The following is a 19,782-nucleotide window of genomic DNA, read 5'->3' as shown; positions in this document are numbered from 1 at the left end:
TTTCTTTTCTTCTTTTTCACAAGGTACCTCTGTAGGGGCACCTGGGTGGCTCACTGGGTTTAGCATCTGAATCTTCATTTTGGCTCCGGTCGTGATCTCAGGGTCCTGGCATGGAGCCCAGCATCAGGCTCTGTGCTCAGCAGGAAGTCTGCTTGAGGACTCTCTCCCTCTCCCATTGCCCCTTCGCCACTCTCCAAAAATAAATAAATAAATCTTAAAAAAATAAAATAAAAGTTATTTCTATATTCATTTGCCTGTAAAGAAAACCCGCACACTATTTTCCCCTCTGTGTCATATGACATCTTACTTTGGGGGAGAATGTCCCAGGTCATCAAAGGTATTAAAAGATGTTTCAGCCCTAGCCTTTAAGACTTGTGGGCACACATTCTCTCCAGAACCAATCCCTGGTAGGAGGAGGATGGTCCTGCCTATGCTCTCTTGCCCATCCTCCCATGCACAGAAGATTGCCAGGGGCTTTATTCCTCCATATGAGGAAACCTTATTTCTTTTCTTTGGGGGATGTCTTTTCTGATATGAAAAATAATTCCGTTTTCTCATTTTAAGTACATGTATCCTATGTATGCTGCAGTCTCTCAGTGCCTGCCTGCCACACTGACACCGTCTCCCACTTCATGCCTCTGTCTTCCCCCAATGGGACAGGGCAGCAGCCTGGCCAGGCTTTGAAGGGGCTGGCGAGAGATGGGTTGTGTTCTTCTACCCCGTTCCCCAGCAAAGGCAAGCAGTTCCTCCCATGCCGTCTCCCCGGGGACACGCTGCAGCCTGGAGCTGCCCCGGTTACTTGGTCTGGGCTCGTGTACAGCACTAATTCAATTTACAATGCAGTTACATAACTGTTCCCAATTTCCAGTTGACCTTGATGTCAAGCAGCGGTCAAGTTGTACCAACACAGAGAAAGGAGGAGGAACCTCTGGTCGGCCCTTGAGAACATTTTAGCTGGGGTTCTGGAATGGAATGTGGCACAGAAAGGCCAAACCAGACCAGTAGATTCTTTGAAAGGGTGAAAAGCAAGGATTGTGGATTTCTGGAAGATGGATGCTGTTGGATTTCCAGAAGATGGATGCTGTTGACTTTCAGGGTAATCCTTTGTCACTCAGGATTCTGGTAAGCAGCCTCTGACCAAAGATAAGGGGACTGTCTTCTTTCCCATGAATTGCTGAAAGTAAATGAGCCTTTTGGCCTCATGGGAAGTGCTCCTAGGAGTGTCCTCAGCTTGGAAACCTCTCAAGGGCAGACTTTCCGTGCATTCTTTTAAACCAGGGAGTCCTGGTTCTACTCAGTTCTAAATAGTGACAAGAATAACTTCTGGTCTTAATAAAGCCAGAAAGCCAGGGGTTTCAACATGAAAGCAAAAATACAAAGTAAAGCTTGAGCAAACTAGTCAAAATTTCAGAAATTCAATAATATAAAAGCTCTCTGAGAGCAGCTATTATGTTTATTTTGTTCTCTGTTGTATCCTTACACCACAGAGATCATCTGGCACAGAGTAGGTGCCAAGAGAATATTTGTTGAACGATGCGTAACATGATGGATAGTATCATTTATAGATAGCAACAATTGATCTTCTTCTAGTAAATTTGCCCAAGGCTATCATACCAAAATTTTCCAGAACTCTCTTTTACATATTTATTTAGATACATATCGGTGTGACTATAATGTCAGATAAATATTATACAAAGTTATTATATACATGTTGTAACTCGATATATCTATGTCAGGATTCACGACCATTAACTGGTGTCTCACCCATGATCAGCACATCCCTGGAATGTGCCAATACTGGAAAGCTCTGCCTGAAACACACACTCATCTGCCTGTCCCCATGGACAGGTCTGGCTTCACGGGTGTGGGACTCATGCACACACATAGGGCCTTTTAGTAAGAAGGTCTCGGGCTTAGTTTAGTGCTCTGCTATCACTACCCTGAAATTCTTGGTGATAATTTTTGAACAGGAAGACCCCACTTTCATTTTGCACTGGGCTTCACAAATCACATAGCTGATCCTGCCCAAGCATCCAGAGAGCTCACATCGTGATCTAGCAGGTAATGTCACCTACATGTGTTAACAGCCCGTGGTGAGAAAAACAGCTGCTTAGTGAGTGAGCCAACCTCGAAGATAATATACATATCCAGGAAGGCATAGTCTACTATTTATAAATCATTGAGAGATACTAAGTGATTTGTTAACCTCACCAATGACGAATGCGTGATCCATGCATGATTTGTAAAATGTAAGCAGGGATATAATTTATAAATTCACTGGTGGTTCTTCTTTGCTATAAACTATGTATTTCTGTTCCAACTGTCTATAGCTACCTAAGTTCTAGCAATCTTTTCTGGGCCTATAAATATTCTTAAACCATCTATACTGCCTACTTAAATACTTTCTTGTAACACAAACCTGTCAGCTGCTAACTATCTCTATTGCTTTGTCTACATCACATTTCAGAACTTGATGAAAATCAATTTGGGACTTTAATGCAGGCTGCCTAGTGCTTTTATTTTTTATTTTAATTTCTTAAAATATACATATATTTTGAGATTTTATTTATCGATTTTACAGAGAGAGAGAGAAAGAGAGAGAGTGCATGCACAAGCAGGGGGAGTGGCAGGCAGAGGGAAAAGCAGGCTTCCCGCTGAACAAGGAGGCTGATGCGGGACTCGATCCCAGGACTCAGGACTTGAGCCTAAGGCAGACACTTATCCGACTGAGCCACCCAGTCATCCCTATCTGGTGCTTTGAAAACAAGTGTTTTCATATAAAACTATGTCCATAATCTTGCTTCCCAGGAAGCATAGATAAGGCAACATATGTAATGTGAATTTTTTTAAAGTACATAGCCTGAGACTAGGCTCATAGAGCCACTGAGTAAACATCTAATGAATTTAAATAAACTAATTAGCAATTACTAATTTCCTGGGTACCATACATTAAGACAGGTATAAATACCTTTCACATGTCTTTTTAAAGTAGCAGTTAAGCTTTCTAAAGAGTGGTTTTGGCTCAAAAAATTGCTTAAGTTGCCATGATATTAGACAGTAGCCTACAAACGCTTCTTGCATAAAATGAGTTCAAACCTCTCCGTATTTCCAAACTAGCGAGCTGAAAAAGATTTCAAGAGACGTCAAGCCTCTGAAACAAATGGCGATGGTCTTTTGGTCGATTTAATTTTCCGGAGGTCTTCCAATCTCAAAGCACACCAACTGCTCAGACCTTGTGTTACTGAGCCACTTACCATCCACTTGCATCTCAGAAAGTTTCCCATGTTTATAATTACAAAGGCCATTTTACGACAGCTTGAAAATTTATTTATTTATTAACATGTCATGCCCCTCAGCATGTTGGCTGATCAGAGCAGGTTGATTCGCAAGCACATCTTGATGCAAAGCAATGAAATCGTTGCTGTAAGTCAAGCTGGGGCTGGATCCTCACAGCTAGAAAGTTCTTAATTGCTTTACTCTCTAGATGGGCATTTTCTGAAGTCTATTTATTTTGCAGTGGAGAAAAAGTCTTAAAACTTTGCTTTCACTTCACCCTGAGAATAAGAAATAGGCAGATGGAAAATAACGAGTTTCTTCAATGCTGTCTTGGCTGGGAGAAATATTCTTTTTAGACTCCACATTTTTTCTCCATATTCCAGCAACACCAAAATCCTGTTTTTCATTAGTTTGATTCTCATTAGCTACACTTTGGTCCTCACGGGGTAGAGGGGATCACAGTTGGGGGTGCCATCCTATTACGGTCAGAGCAAACATATTCTCAAACTGTGACACTGAGAGAGAAGCGAATATTTAAACTCATGCCCCCACATATTATCCCAGGGAAAGGAGTCCTCCTCTCTTCTAGAGAGGCTCAAGCCTTCTGTGTCTTTCATTAAAAACAACAACCAAAAACTCTCAAAACACTAAAAGAATGCAATGAAATAATGACTTAGCACCTATAAATGGGCTAAGTTAAACAATCTGAAGGGAATCAACCTAGAGTGTTTAAATATCTATTAATTTACTCATGAAAAAAGATAAGTCTGTATGTCCAGGCCTACATGGAAACGGGGAGACAAGTGAAACATACCTACAGCTCCCATCATTTTCTGAAAGGTCTGCTTTTCATAAAAATCATTGCTTTGGGGAAAAATTCAATCTATCTTTTGCTGCAGGCAGATGACTCTCTTAGTTTCAAGGTTTCCCAATTCAGTTAGCACAGGTGTTTTCTCTCATATCCTCCAAATTCGCCTGATTTTAAAAAGTTTCTTTATAAATGTTCATCTACATTCAAAACACACATACTTTCAAGAAATCTACATACCATACAATAATGAATGATTACAGTCAACTCTTTAACAACACAGGTTTGAGCCGTGCAGGACCATTTACATGTGAATTTTTTTTTTCATCAATACACTGCACTTGTGGTAAATGTATTTTCTCTTCTGATTCTTAATAACATTTGCTTTTCTCTACCTTGCTTTATTTGAAGAATATAGTATATAATACACATAACATTTAAAATATGTGTTAATGGACTCAACATCATTGAAAGTGCTTCCAAAGGCCAACAGCAGTCTATTAGTAGTTAAGTTTTGGGGGAGTCAAAAGTTTTGGCTGAATGGTGGGTAGGAGTCTGTGCCCCTAATCCCTGCATTGTTCAAGAGTCAACCGTATTTGATTAGGTACTCATTTTAAAAAGAAAGGGGAAATATAAGTGAGGAACTTGAAGGGATTGGTTAATGTAGGTGATCCACTAGGATGCTGGGACTAAGTGATCCTCATACCTGAGACCTGGAACAATACACACTTCCTTTCAAGGGAGTTAGAAAACCTGAAGGGAGTTAGCTGGGAAGGGTGGCACAGAGAAGCAACCAAGTGGGCTTGACAGAGTGAGGAGTGGGACAAATCCAGCATGCAACCCTGACTTCCTGCTGATCAGTTTCTAACCAACTATTGGGAAAGTTTGCTATCTTAGCCTGTGAACTAAGTTTTCAGACGCTCATGCATCATGGATAAATACAAAGTTGACACTAACATTCTAAGATTTGAAGAAATTAAATGGATTCTTAATGAGAATTCATGAAATTCTCAGGAAACAGTTTTAATTCATTTGAATTAAAAGAGGGTCTATCACATATTATATTGGGTAAAGTGGAGGAGTTAAGACAGCGTCCAAAAGTCAAACCAAAGTAGGTTGAGTTATGACATTAAATAGGATGAAAATTACTAGCCAAGTATATATCCACTAATACTATATTCATAACCTTCATCTATGATTATAATTCCTTTTTTTTTTAAAGACTATTTATTTGACAAAGATCAGAGTCACAAGTAGGCAGGGAGGCAGGCAGAGAGAGAGAGAGAGAGAGAGAGAGAGAGGAGGAAGCAGGATCCCTGCCGAGCAGAGAGCCCAATGCAGGGTTCAATCCCAGGACCCTGAGATCATGACCTGGCCGAAGGAAGAGGCTTTAACCCACTGAGCCACCCAGGCGCCCCTGTGATTATAATTCTAATGGATTACCTGGCCCTGTGGAGGCCTGGGCAGTCAGTTTTGGTCCAACCTAGCCTGCATCCCAAGAGAGCCCAGGCAAGCTAGGGCTCGTCCAAAATAGAAACCAAAGTTAGATTTGCATAGTAATTGAAAATATCTATAGATCTAAGTGAATATCTATTTATGTTCCTATCACATATACACTATTATAAAAGAATGAACTCGGGAACACCTTATGGAAGAGATGCATAAGGCAAAGTATATAGAAAGGGGTGTGGAACTTCCATGCCCTCCCTTGGTGCCCCACTCTGCCAGCACCTCCACATGTTCACCAACCCACAAGCTCTCCTAACCCCATCCTTCTGGGTTTTTATGAAGGCTTCATTACATAGGCATGGGTGTTATATTGCTGGCCATTATTTGATTGAGTCAAGCTTCAACCTCTCACATCTCCCCAGAGGTTGAGGGATGGGCTTTAAAGTTCCAACTCTCTCATCGTGGTTGGCTCCCCCAACAATCAGTGCCATCCTTGGGGGCTTTCCAAGTCACTTCTCCAATACAAACTCAAATGTGGTGGAAAGGGGTTTGTGATGAGTAATAAGACATTCCTTTCACCTTTATTCCTTGTAGCTATTTCAGGCACTAAGAACAAGAAACCAAATATTATAACAAATGATGCTCCCATTGCTCTTCCTAAAAATTTCTTTCCAGTTTTATTGAAATATCATTGACATATAATACTGTACTAGTTTAAGGTGCATAACACAATGATTCATAATACACACACACACACAGATAGTGAGTAGGGAAGTGATTACTATAGTAAGTTTTGTTGACATCCATCTCATCATATAGTTCCAAAGTTCTCTGTGATGGGAATTTTTAAGATCTACTCTCCCGCCAACTTTCAAAGATGCACTACTATATTGTTATTGCTTAGGCAGGCCCAAGGGTTTTAGGAGCTCTGCACCAGAAACAGGATGAAGACCAAATATGTAGTTTTTAGTATAAATTATTACACCACAATTTTATATTATGCTATACTATATATGTAATATGTAATTTTAGAGAAAAGACTAAATCTGTTATTTATGCTAAAGAAAATCTTCTAAGTCAAAAAGATATGAAACACCACATGGCAGTTTACTATACTTGCAGAGTTATTTGTACAACTGACTTTGGCTGATAAGTTGAAAGCAACCAAGGGATAATGTCAGAGTGGATGTCTAACACTTTCAGAGTGTCTAATGAGCTCTGCCTGAGTTGGGCAACTCTGCCACAGTTGCTCAACTTCAAATGAGCAACTGTGGCAAGTCAGGTTATAGAAGTGAGGGGAAGAAGGCATCTGAGTCACGGGATGGTCTCTGAAGGTCAGGTTGAAGAGAACACACCTGTACAATGTTGAGACAATTCTTTCCCTTCTGTATGGTATTTTTCACATCTGGGGATTATTTCACAGGTTAATTTTTAAAAAAGATTTTATTTATTTATTTGTCAGAAAAAGCGCACAAACAAGGTGGGTAGCAGAGAGAGGGAGAAACAGGTTACCCATCGAGCAGACAGCCAGATGCGGGGCTCAATCCCAGGACCCTGCAACATGACCTGAGCAGAAGGCAGACGCTTAACTAACTGAGCCATCCAGGAGTCCCTCACGGATTAATTTTAAAATTCTTTCCTGTTGAGACCTATGCTGGCAAGTATCTGCATATCTTGAACTACCTCACTTTTAAGGAAAATGAAATACTTTACAGAGCTCTTAAGGGCACTTTCACCTTAAACTAGAATAAGGAAATTGTATTTTATGATAAGAAAAAGGGGGAGGGGTTGAGAGGAATGGGCATCAGCAACCCACATCTTACACCAAGGCAAATTATTTAATTTAACGGTGTTGAAAGAAAGAAAAAGAGCTTGGAAGGAAGTCTTTAAAAGGGCATGTATTGCATGGAGCACTGGGTGTGGTGCAAAAACAATGAATACTGTTACGCTGAAAAGAAAAAAAAAAGAAAAAAGTACTAAAGCTATTTATAAAGAAAACCAAATAATGAAAAATTGACCAAATTACACGCAGTAACTCTGTGCTTAGTAGCCAGTTAATCACAGTATCAATGCAGGTCTCTCTAGCACCCAGTGTTTTGAGGGATAAATAACAGACAAATAGGATATTGGAGAAAAGAGGATTTCTGAGGCCTTTTTTTTTTTTTCCATTTATTAACAAAAAAAGTGATGCACTCAAGGAGATCTTAATTGAGTTCATACAGCCAGGCAATATATTTAAGTATTTGGTATTTTAAGGCTGTGTTAAATATCAGAGCAGGTTTTCTGAAGCAAAGGTATTGGTATTTAAATAAAAATTTAAAGAGGATCACAGTCCAGCAGTGGAAACTAGGGCTTTTTCTTCATCCAGCTATTAGTGCAGAATAACTTAGGACAATCATCAGACCCACAGGCACTGCTGAATTTCTACTAGGTGTCAATGGCATGTCACAAAGAAGCTGTTGGTAATTGTGGGTAAAATGAATGAACCTGTAGAGATACACAGAGTAATACTTGAATCTTCTGAGTCAATCTGCAAAAGTCACCCTCTTGTGCATGGGAGTTTATCTTTTTCCTTTTTAAATAATTTTTAAAATTATGTCAGTCACCATACAGTACATCATTAGTTTTTGATGTAATGTTCCATGAATCATTGTTTCTATATAACACACAGTGCTCCATGCAATATGTGCTCTCCTCAATACCCATCACCAGGCTCACCCCACCCCCCTCTCCTCTGAAACCCTCAGTTAGTTTCCCAGAGTCTAGAGTCTCTCATGATTTGCCTCCTCCTCTGATATTCTCCCCTTCATTTCTTCCCTTCCTTCCTCTTATGTCCTCCATGCTATTCCTTGTGCTCCACAAATAAGTGAAACCATATGATAATTGACTTTCTCTGCTTGACTTATTTCGCTTAGCAAATCCCCGCCAGTCCCATACATGCTGATATAACAGTTGGGTATTCATCCTTTCTGATGGCTATGTAACATTCCCTTGTATATATGGACCACATCTTCTTTAGCTGAATTTCTACCAGGTGTTGAAGGTTCATCTGTTGAAGGGCACCTCAGCTTTTTCCACAATTTGGTGACTGTGGCCATTGCTGCTATGAACATTGGGGTACATATCGTCCTTTTTTTCACTACTTCTGTATCTTCGGGGTAAATACCCAATAGTCTAATTGCCAGGTCATCAGGGAGCTCTATTTTAATTTTTTGAAGAGCCTCCACACTGTTTTCCGAAGTGGCTGCACCAACTTGCATTCCCACCAACTGTGTAAGATCATTCTTCCCTTTCTCCACAGTCTCTTTAACATTTCTTGTTTCTTGTCTTATCAATGTTTGCCATTCTATCTGGTGTAAGGTGTTATCTCAATGTGGTTTGACTTGACTTTCCTTGATGGCTAATGATGTTGAATATTTTTTCATGTGTCTGTTAGCCATCTGTATGTCTTCGTTGAAGAAGTGTCTGTTCACGTCTTCTGACCTTTTTTTTTTTTTACGTGGTTATTTGTTTTTTGGGGTGTTGAGTTTAAGAAGTTCTTTATTGATCTTGGATACCAGCCCTTTATCTGTAGTGTCATTTGCAAAGTTTCCATGGGTTGTCTCCTTGTTTTGTTGTCTGCTGCCTTTGCAATGCATAAGTTTTATCTTGATGAAGTCCCACAAGTTCATTTTCACTTTTGTTTCTCTTGTCTTTGGAGACGTGTTTTGAAAGAAGTTCCTGTGGCCGATGCTGAAGAGTTTACTGCCTATGTTCTCCTCAAGGATATGGATGGATTTTAAAAACATGTTTCCTTTTCCTTGCACTATCTGACCTCCATTATAAATTTTCTTGAACTGATCTGTCACTTAAAATTTAGACAGCAAAATACCACATCTAGGTATGAGAGCTTAGAAAAACTAACCTCAAATCTAGACTCTGGCCCTTAACAGCCTCTTTCCTTCCTCTGTACAGGAGGCCATGAGGATGCTGCCAGGCAGGGCAGTATTGTCCTTAGAATTAAACATGACAGCAAATGTAAAATGTACATATAGCAAAGGGATTAGAACAGATTAATCTTCACAAATGGGATTCATCTTCCCTTTCACCTTCTATTCTCCCCCCAGGATGCCCTTTTGAAAGATTCCAAGAGAACCTTCGTTTCTCACTGTCCCTGCTACTGATAGCCACCTGACCTGCCGGGCTGTCTCTGCTGCTTGTCTCATTCACAGATGGAGAAGGTAAGAATGGGATAGCAGAACAGGAGGAATGAAGACTAATCCTGAGGCCTACAGAAGTGGATGGGAACGGGCCTCACTCCTACGCTAATGGAGTTGGGAGGAGTGGCCTCACTCCTACGCTAATGGAGTTGGGAGGAGTACACTGCTCCCCCGACCTCACTTACTAGTGGGAGGGGCTACTTTGCCTCCCAAGCAGGAAGTGGACTACACCTTTGTCTTCACTGCCCGCCTCATGCATGAGGTTATGAGAAGCCACCCACATCCTTCATTTTTCTGCCACCATGTACATCATACACCTGGATTGAGGTCCAAAGCCCATCTTGCTGTTTTTTTAGGCAGGATGGACTTGTCTCTTAGTTACAGTGGGCACAGTGACTAGGGCTGAAAATGCTTTTAGGAACCACAGAAATGTTTTAATTGCTTTTGAAATGAGGAAAAAAAAATGATTTCTGAGGTAAAAAAAAAATGATTTCTGAGGTAAAAAAAAAAATCCTGTTTTAATATGTGCTAGTAACATGTTAATCTTTATACCAACATAGTCATGAAATATAATTTTTGATTTTTGCTTTTATTTTGGAGGGAGGCTCTTACAAAGACAAAGGTACAAGTGTCCATGAAGATTACAATGTGGCCTAGTGGTCAAATTTTATTACTCTTTTTTCTGTTGCTGACCTGGTAGAATCAAACCTGCAATCCCCATCTTGACAGAGTAGTCCAACAGTTAGCTCTATTAATGGGCAAACACTCTACGGCCACTAAGGATATCTAGTATGAATCTAGTAGAAACCATTCCTTGAGTTAAAATCAAGGTAATACCTCTTAATATGCCTTCCCACATGGGCTTTTCCTTTTTGCTTTAGTTATTCTTTCAATCTCCTCTATCAATTTATCATGTTTGTGTTACATCAAGTTAAAGCTGGTAGACATGAGAGATGTCTTAGTTCTCCATAATCTCCAAAAGCTTTTCCCAGCTGGTTACAACCTACTTCATTCTGGCTTTGTTTGTTTGTTTGTTTGTTTTTCCTACATTTCTCTTTGGAATTATTTGGTCCTACTTGGTCCTATTTGGTCCTAGAAAATGGAGATTTGTTTAGAATTTGAATTTTTTTTATGTGTGTACATTTTTTTCAGACAAATACAAGATAGTTTGTACAATTAAATCTATTTTTCCCTCCCTCATTTTCTCTGTGTGGGTCACTGTTACGAGCATTTGGGGACCAGCCCCCTTGGAATTGTCCTCAGAAGTACATTAATTCCTAGCATCAAAGTTTTGATTTTTTTTTTTTTTCAGTGTTCCAAGATTCATTATTTATGCACCACACCATTCTTCAGAATGGTGCAGCACAATAGTTGATGACTGTTATGGTCTGAATTATGTCTCCCCAGAATTCTTATGTCGCAGTCTTAACCCCCAGCACTGAATGTGACCTTATTTGGAAGTAGGATCACTGCAGATATCATTAGATAAGACGAGGTCATAAGGGCCCAAATCTGACTATGTCTTTATTATAGGTCAAATTCAGACACAGAGACAAGCACAGAAGGAAATGACATGTGAAGACGAAGGCAGAGATTAGGGTGCTACATCTAGAATCCGGGCAATGTCCAAGATTGCCAGCAAACCACCAAAAGCTGGCAAGAGCAAGACATAGATTTTCTCTCTCAGTTCTCAGAAGGAACTAACACTACAATATACCTTACTATTAGATTTCTAACCTCCAGAACTGTGAGACAACAGATAGCTGTTGCTTAAGGCACTTGGTGTAGGGTTTACTGTTAGGGAAACTGTAGGAAACCTACACAGGAACTAACTGAACTCCTCACATAAAATGACAAATAATTATTACCAAGCAAACATGAGCTTGTCAAGAGACATTTCTTCTACAGAAAGAAATATGTAAAAAGACACAGAAGTGCAAACCCCTAGTCAATATTTCCATCCAAAATGAGAGTTGTCTTTTAAAACTTACGAGGGAAAGTTCCATTTTGGTTTTGCTCATCCTCACTGGAAGAGAAGGAAGTTGGATTTTTCCATTAACACTTCACGCTGCCTTCCTCTCCAGCCTGGGTGGTGACCGTGCGGCTGTCAGCCCTCTTCACACCACTTAGCTGTGGTCAGGGTTGGCCTGCGGTGCTGGGTTTGGTGTGGGCCTTTCAACAGACTCATTTATTGGCAGATATCCTTCTACCACAGAGAGAATTTTTTTTAATATAATTTTTTATTTTTTATAAACATATATTTTTATCCCCAGGGGTACAGGTCTGTGAATCATCAGGTTTACACACTTCACAGCACTCACCAAAGCACATACCCTCCCCAATGTCCATAATACCACCCCCCTTCTCCCAAACCCCCTCCCCCCAGCAACCCTCAGTTTGTTTTGTGAGATTAAGAGTCACTTATGGTTTGTCTCCCTCCCAATCCCATCTTCTTTCATTTATTCTTCTCGTACCCACTTAAGCCCCCATGTTGCAACACCACTTCCTCATATCAGGGAGATCATATGATAGTTGTCTTTCTCTGCTTGACTTATTTCGCTAAGCATGATACGCTCTAGTTCCATCCATGTTGTCGCAAATGGCAAGATTTCATTTCTTTTGATGGCTGCATAGTATTCCATTGTGTATATATACCACATCTTCTTGATCCATTCATCTGTAGATGGACATCTAGGTTCTTTCCATAGTTTGGCTATTGTGGACATTGCTGCTATAAACATTCAAGTACACGTGCCCCTTTGGATCACTACGTTTGTATCTTTAGGGTAAATACCCAATAGTGCAGTTGCTGGGTCATAGGGCAGTTCTATTTTCAACATTTTGAGGAACCTCTATGCTGTTTTCCAGAGAGGTTGCACCAGCTTGCATTCCCACCAACAGTGTAGGAGGGTTCCCCTTTCTCCGCATCCTCGCCAGCATCTGTCATTTCCTGACTTGTTGATTTTAGCCATTCTGACTGGTGTGAGGTGATATCGCATTGTGGTTTTGATTTGTATTTCCCTGATGCCGAGTGATATGGAGCACTTTTTCATGTGTCTGTTGGCCATCTGGATGTCTTCTTTGCAGAAATGTCTGTTCATGTCCTCTGCCCATTTCTTGATTGGATTATTTGTTCTTTGGGTGTTGAGTTTGCTAAGTTCTTTATAGATTCTGGACACTAGTCCTTTATCTGATATGTCGTTTGCAAATATCTTCTCCCATTCTGTCAGTTGTCTTTTGATTTTGTTAACTGTTTCCTTTGCTGTGCAAAAGCTTTTGATCTTGATGAAATCCAATAGTTCATTTTTGCCCTTGCTTCCCTTGCCTTTTGCATTGTTCCTAGGAAGATGTTGCTGCGGCTGAGGTCGAAGAGGTTGCTGCCTGTGTTCTCCTCAAGGATTTTGATGGATTCCTTTCGCACATTGAGGTCCTTCATCCATTTTGAGTCTATTTTCGTGTGTGGTGTAAGGAAATGGTCCAATTTCATTTTTCTGCATGTGGCTGTCCAATTTTCCAAGCACCATTTATTGAAGAGGCTGTCTTTTTTCCATTGGACATTCTTTCCTGCTTTGTCGAAGATTAGTTGACCATAGAGTTGAGAGTCTATTTCTGGGCTCTCTATTCTGTTCCATTGATCTATGGGTCTGTTTTTGTGCCAGTACCATGTTGTCTTGATGATGACAGCTTTGCTGCAAGGTTGGTTCAACATCCGCAAATCAGTCAATGTGATACAGCACATCAATAAAAGTAAGAACAAGAACCATATGATACTCTCAATAGATGCTGAAAAAGCATTTGACAAAGTACAGCATCCCTTCCTGATCAAAACTCTTCAAAGTGTAGGGATAGAGAGCACATACCTCAATATCATCAAAGCCATCTATGAAAAACCCACCGCAAATATCATTCTCAATGGAGAAAAAATGAAAGCTTTTCCGCTAAGGTCAGGAACACGGCAGGGATGTCCATTATCACCACTGCTATTCAACATAGTACTAGAGGACCTAGCCTCAGCAATCAGACAACAAAAGGAAATTAAAGGCAGCCAAATCGGCAAAGAAGAAGTCAAATTATCACTCTTTGCAGATGATATGATACTATATGTGGAAAACCCAAAAGACTCCACTCCAAAACTGCTAGAACTTATACAGGAATTCAGTAAAGTGTCAGGATATAAAATCAATGCACAGAAATCAGTTGCATTTCTCTACACCAACAGCAAGACAGAAGAAAGGGAAATTAAGGAGTCAATCCCATTTACAATTGCACCCAAAACTATAAGATACCTAGGAATAAACCTAACCAAAGAGACACAGAATCTATACTCAGAAAACTATAAAGTACTCATGAAAGAAATTGAGGAAGACACAAAGAAATGGAAAAATGTTCCATGTTCCTGGATTGGAAGAATAAATATTGTGAAAATGTCTATGCTACCTAAAGCAATCTACACATTTAATGCAATTCCTATCAAAGTACCATCCATCTTTTTCAAAGAAATGGAACAAATAATTCTAAAATTTATATGGAACAAGAAAAGACCTCGAATAGCTAAAGGGATATTGAAAAAGAAAGCCAACGTTGGTGGCATCACAATCCCGGACTTCAAGCTCTATTATAGAGAGAATTTTTTGACCAGGTTGTGGCAATTTGCAATACAAAGATAAACATAAAGGGAACTCTCTGTACTTTTTCATTATAGAAATAGTCAATATTTAGTACTTAAATGATACATTGTACTCTCCTCTGAATTGCTCTGTGGGAAGCTATTTTAAAATATGATATCTAGGTCCCCAAATAGAACATAATGGCTTCTGATCAACTCTGAAGCTGAAAGGACATTTTGTGGAGCCTTGTACCTTGTATAGACTGGTACATTCCCCATCCCAATATATCAGTGAAGATAGAACCTGAAAAGTTACTGAGAATAAACCTTCCTCCTATCTTAACATAGAATTTTCGAATATCCTATGGGGATGTCCATCTTACATAGCCATCCATGATAATATAGGCAGAAAAAAGTAGTGTAGTTAAATAAAAGGGATGGTCAGAATAGGGATGAAATATACACAAACCCAGATATACAACCAACAGCCTGAAAAACTATTTATGGCAAAGAGCCAGTCTTAGACTAACCAAGAAGATGGGGTGAGGTTAGACAACTTCTATTATTCAAGGAAAGAGCCAGCTAAGGGACAGGTACTCAGAATTCATTCATTCATTCACTAATTCATTCATTTGCTTGCTCACTTACTCATTCAACACTACCAAATACATGTAAATGTGGTGAACAGATGCACTTGGGCCTTGTCTCATATTGTCCTCAGAGGATGTAGGAGAGGAGGTAACACAAAACTAAGCCAGTATAGTACAATGGAAGAGAGGAACTCATGTTCTCCTAGTTATGGAAATGCCCCTAGATTTGCCCTAGACCTTCAGGAACCAACTCCTGTTTCACTAGTTACAACCTCTATCATTTCAGACTCCATGGGATATAGGTTACATGGAATAGAAATTTCCAGATATCTGACAGGTAATAAAGTACTTTCTAAACTGAAATATACTCTCTCTCTCTCTCTCTCTCTCTATATATATATATATATATATATATATATATATTTTAAGATTTTATTTATTTGTCAGATAAAGAGAGAGAGAGTGAGCACTGGCACACAGAGGCAGAGGGAGAAGCAGGCTCCCTGCCGAGCAAGGAGCCGGATGTGGGACTCGATCCCAGGATGCTGGGATCATGACCTGAGCCGAAGGCAGCTGCTTAACCAACTGAGTCACCCAGGCGTCCCTCAACATATTTTTTTAAAAATTTTATTTATTCATTTGAGAGAGAGAGGTAGAGATAACAAGAGAGAGCTCGAGTGGGGAGGAGAGGATGCAGCAGCCTCCCTACTGAGCAAGAAACCTGATGTGGGGCAACCCTGGGATCATGACCTGGGCTGAAGGCAGTGGTTTAACTGACTGAGCCACCCAAGTGCCCCCATACTCAACATATTTGAATCTTTCTTTGTGACTCAGAAAGCCAAGATTAGGAAAATACTGCTTAACAATGGTGGGTTCATTGCCTACCGGGTTCTCAGAGGAACTTGGTGATGAAATGAAAAGGAAAATGACATTCTTTCATTTAAAGTGCTCAGGAAAATTTAGAGGTTAATGTGTTTTTTCTCCTGATTTTTTTCATTCATGACTCATCCCTCTCAGCTAATCCATCAGTAGGTCTTAAGGATTCTCACTGGGAAGCACCTCCCAGATTCTAAATGCTTCTCCACGCGCACTGCAACCGCCTCACCCTCCGATGCCATTGTTTTGCACCAGACTACTGTGTTAGCTGCCTTCACTACTACCACCCCCCCTCCAGCAATGCACGACTGGGTGAGCTTTTAAAACCATGTATCATATCATATCTGCCCTTGGTTATAATATTTATGGCTTTTTATCAAGTTAGAATATCCTTGAAATATTCTAAACAGAACTCTAGATAGAATACACTGGGGCATGCAAAGCCCTATACAACCTAGTCTCAGCCTGCCTTTCTAACTTTTGTGACACAAGCTTCTCCCTTACTGAACTGTCATTCTGTTCCTCCAATATACACATTATTACCTCAGGGCTTTTCTGTTAGCTGGTTTCTCTTCCCTTAGCTCTCAAATGGATTGCTCTTGTCATTTGGGTCTCAGCTTAGGGGTAACTTCTTCAGGGAGATTTACCTGATCCCTCAATACCAAAGTAGTCACCAGGGTGCTATCCCATCACCATCCACTACTTTGCGTTGCACTTACCCCTCTCCACTGTATTTCTTATTCATTTTTTTCTGCCCTTTTCACAGAACTCTAAGTTCTATGACAGCGGAGATCTTGTCCTGTCTTGATCACTGTGCCCCAGGACCTTGCACATCCCAGGCTTTCAACTGCTGTTTGGTGAATGACTAAATGTGCTTCTGTTTTATGGTTTGCTAAGAATACTGAGTCAGTTATTTCCATGGAGTTTAAGTTATGCTGAAGTTACTCTATTTACTGAGTACATTAAAGATGACAGGAAAAAAAAAAAAAACTTGAGCTGCCCAGCTAGGCCAACAGAGACTGAAGAGTTATTCAGATGTCAGAGCCCCAGTGGCCCTATGACTGGGCTCCCCCTCAGCCTCAACTCATCCCTCCGGTGCTCAGAAACTTATCTACCTTCTTTGTTTCTAGAGTTCCTGCTACTCTTGATGATGCCTTTTGGGAGTCCTCCATTTGACCTCCCTGAGTGAGAACTGATGAGGACACTGCTGTTGATGAAGCTGCTGATTCAAGAGTCTTCAAAGGCCACTGTCTCACATCATTGTAGGCTTAAGGTTAGTGTTCAGCCTCCATGAAAATAGCTGAGGCCAGGATAACAGGGATGGTGTGGAAAGAGGAAACTCCAAAAAGGGGTGTGGGTGAAGCAGCCATTCTGAGCCTTCCCAAAGAGGAAAACATTGTCAAGCAACTCTCCTGTCTGCAGAATATACTGAAAGTTCTAAAATATATAAACATAAAAATGGTTGATGAGACCAGGGACTGGCCAAAGTCCCAAAGGATAAGGCAAATACATTCCGAGGACTTATCCTAATTCTGAGCATTTCCCCCCAATTTGTCATCAAAATGTGCAAGCTTGAACAATATTTTATTTTTTTAATAAAGTAAGTTGTTTTTTAATAAAATAAGTTGTTCGCAAAGTATTTAACTAACAATCATAAATTGCGCTCACATAAAAATATGGTCAGCTGCAAACTTGAAGAGAATGGATATAGAATTGTTTGCAGACTGAAACAACAGTGCTAAATTTTAAGTGTTTTCAGTTTAGGAAAATAGTGCATTTGTTTTTAAAGATTTATTTCAATGTAACCTCAGTGGAGAGCAGTTTGGCACAGCATTTCTCAATAAATTAGTATATGTGAGCAAAACTGTATCTACAAGAATATTCACTGCATAATGATTTATAGTAGCAAAAGTCTAGAAATAGCCTATAATCTTTTTTTTTAGCCTATAATCTTATAAATAAGGGACAGATTAAATAAATTATCGTACATTCCTAAAACAGAATACTCTGCAGCTATAAAAAAAAGTGAATCTATGTATATTGATACTGAAAAAAATCTCCAAATATATGATGAAGAAGTGGAAAAGCAAGGCGTAGAAATGAGGATGCCGTACAGTTATTTATGTGGAAAAAAAATGTGGCTTTTTAAGAGAGAAAAAGCTGGTTGGGGTGGGAGAGACACTTACTTTTAATCTACAAGCTTTTTCATTATTTGATTTATTAAAACCCCATTCATATATTGCTTAGAAATAGAAAAAAAAAGAGGACCTGATTTTCATACTGAGCAAAAAAGAAAAAAAAAAAAAAAGAAAGAAAGAATAGTACTGGCTTTCCACTGAGTTTAAAAGAAAGAGAGAGAAAAATCGGAATATTCAGTATTTCTTACACTGAGAAAAATTAGCCTGTCAGTACCTAAAGAATATACTCATTCTCTGCCATTTTTCCTATTCTGTTCATATAGTTTATAATAGGAAGGGCTTAGAAATAGAAATCCCAAGTACAGTATAAAGATGAAAACCATTTGCAATATAGGCAAGTGCCTAATACCAAAGTGTGTGTTCCCAGAGGAAGAACCAGCTAGACACGGACTCTCATCATATCATTGGGCCCTCCAGGGCATTTGTACATGTACGCAAAACAAATTATATAATACCCCAATTAATGTAAAGAATGCCATGCAATTCTTCTCTCCTTGAGCTATTATAACAGAATAAATAAATGAGATGTTGGGCTTTACACAACTTGCATGACCTTCATCCTTTCTCCTCTGCTCCAATACTTACTTGTATTATCTTTGGTATTACTTAATGAGATAAAACAGGGCATCACAGAGAAATTCGTATTTCCAGTTAGGATAGTATTGTAAATTTACAATTTTAAACACCCCGGATCTTTCATACATGTAACAAGGTTGGATTTTTACAAAAGAGAAAAAAATTCAAAACACATAGGTATGATTTTAAACTAGAAAAATATGCTAGACCTTTTCACAGTACAGAAGAGGGGCATCCATTAAATAGAGAAAAACGTGAGCTGAAGTTGAGAGGCTTGGTCTGTGGATCTTGCAGGCTCTAAGTCTGGAAGCTGGCATTTTGAAACTTGTGGAACAATGGGAATTAAAACCATCTCATGTAAGGTTAAGGGAAACAAAACTGAAGCCCAGCCTACTTTCTAAAATCAGATGCTGGGATGAATTGGCCTCCCCGTAAAGGAGGCCAAAATAAAACTATTTGCTACCATTATCTTTGGCTACAGCTTCTAATATGCCATGTGTGTGGGTAGACAGGATGGAGAAAGACAGCCTCCATGCCAGCAATGGCACTCAGCTGTTTACCAGCTTGGGGAATGCAGGTGTAATTATTTTCAGTATTTTCCAGCATAAGATGCCCTGAATATCCAAGAGCAGCCTGAATCAGAATTCTGGGTCCTGAGGAAAAGAGTGGTGGCAACCATGAAGCCAGTAATCAATGCTGGAGGGTTGCCAAAAGGGAAGAAGAAAAAAAAAATACTGTTGCTTGAGATGAGCTTCTAAAGAGTTATTCCACACATAAGAGGACTCCAGATGCCAACAAAGTCAGCCATTTGGAGATCGGTTTATCTAAGGACAAAGACAGTATGCCCATCTGAATATTAGCTTAAATTTAGTGTACGAAGGAGCTCAAAGAAAGGGAGAACACCTATTCCCTAAAATACTAAACAGAAACAGTCAAACAGAGAATTAGTAAATTAAAGCACAGTCCTAAGGAATTGATCCATAGCATAGTACAGAGAGAAGAAACAGACTGAAAAATGTAAAAGTGGCTGAGAGACATGGAAGCTGCAGTGTATCTATCAGAGGCCCCAGGAAAAGGGAGTAGAGAGAAGATGAGAGAGGAACAACATTCCAAGGGGAAATGGCAGAAGATATTATCCAGAATTAAAGGAATACTTGCTTTTTCAGATTTAAAGTGTACACACAGAACTGAGATAAATAAATAA

At 39.7% G+C, this 19,782-nt stretch overlaps 1 long non-coding RNA gene across 3 annotated transcripts in view; it reads left to right on the top strand.

Moving 5' to 3' along the window:
* Positions 1-927: 927 nt before the first annotated feature.
* The window catches only part of LOC131832306 (uncharacterized), a 70,209-nt gene continuing 51,354 nt past the window's right edge, over positions 928-19,782 (top strand). For all 3 annotated transcript variants that reach the window (XR_009353987.1, XR_009353986.1, XR_009353988.1), the window contains exons 1-3: positions 928-1,122; positions 9,640-9,753; positions 16,935-17,077. This is a non-coding gene — a long non-coding RNA (uncharacterized LOC131832306). The remainder of the gene's footprint in view (positions 1,123-9,639; positions 9,754-16,934; positions 17,078-19,782) is intronic.

Source organism: Mustela lutreola, chromosome 5 (assembly GCF_030435805.1).
Source record: "Mustela lutreola isolate mMusLut2 chromosome 5, mMusLut2.pri, whole genome shotgun sequence".
NCBI lineage: Eukaryota > Metazoa > Chordata > Mammalia > Carnivora > Mustelidae > Mustela > Mustela lutreola.
The sequence above is the reverse complement of the archived record's forward strand: the minus strand, read 5'-3'. Positions and strand labels throughout refer to the sequence as shown.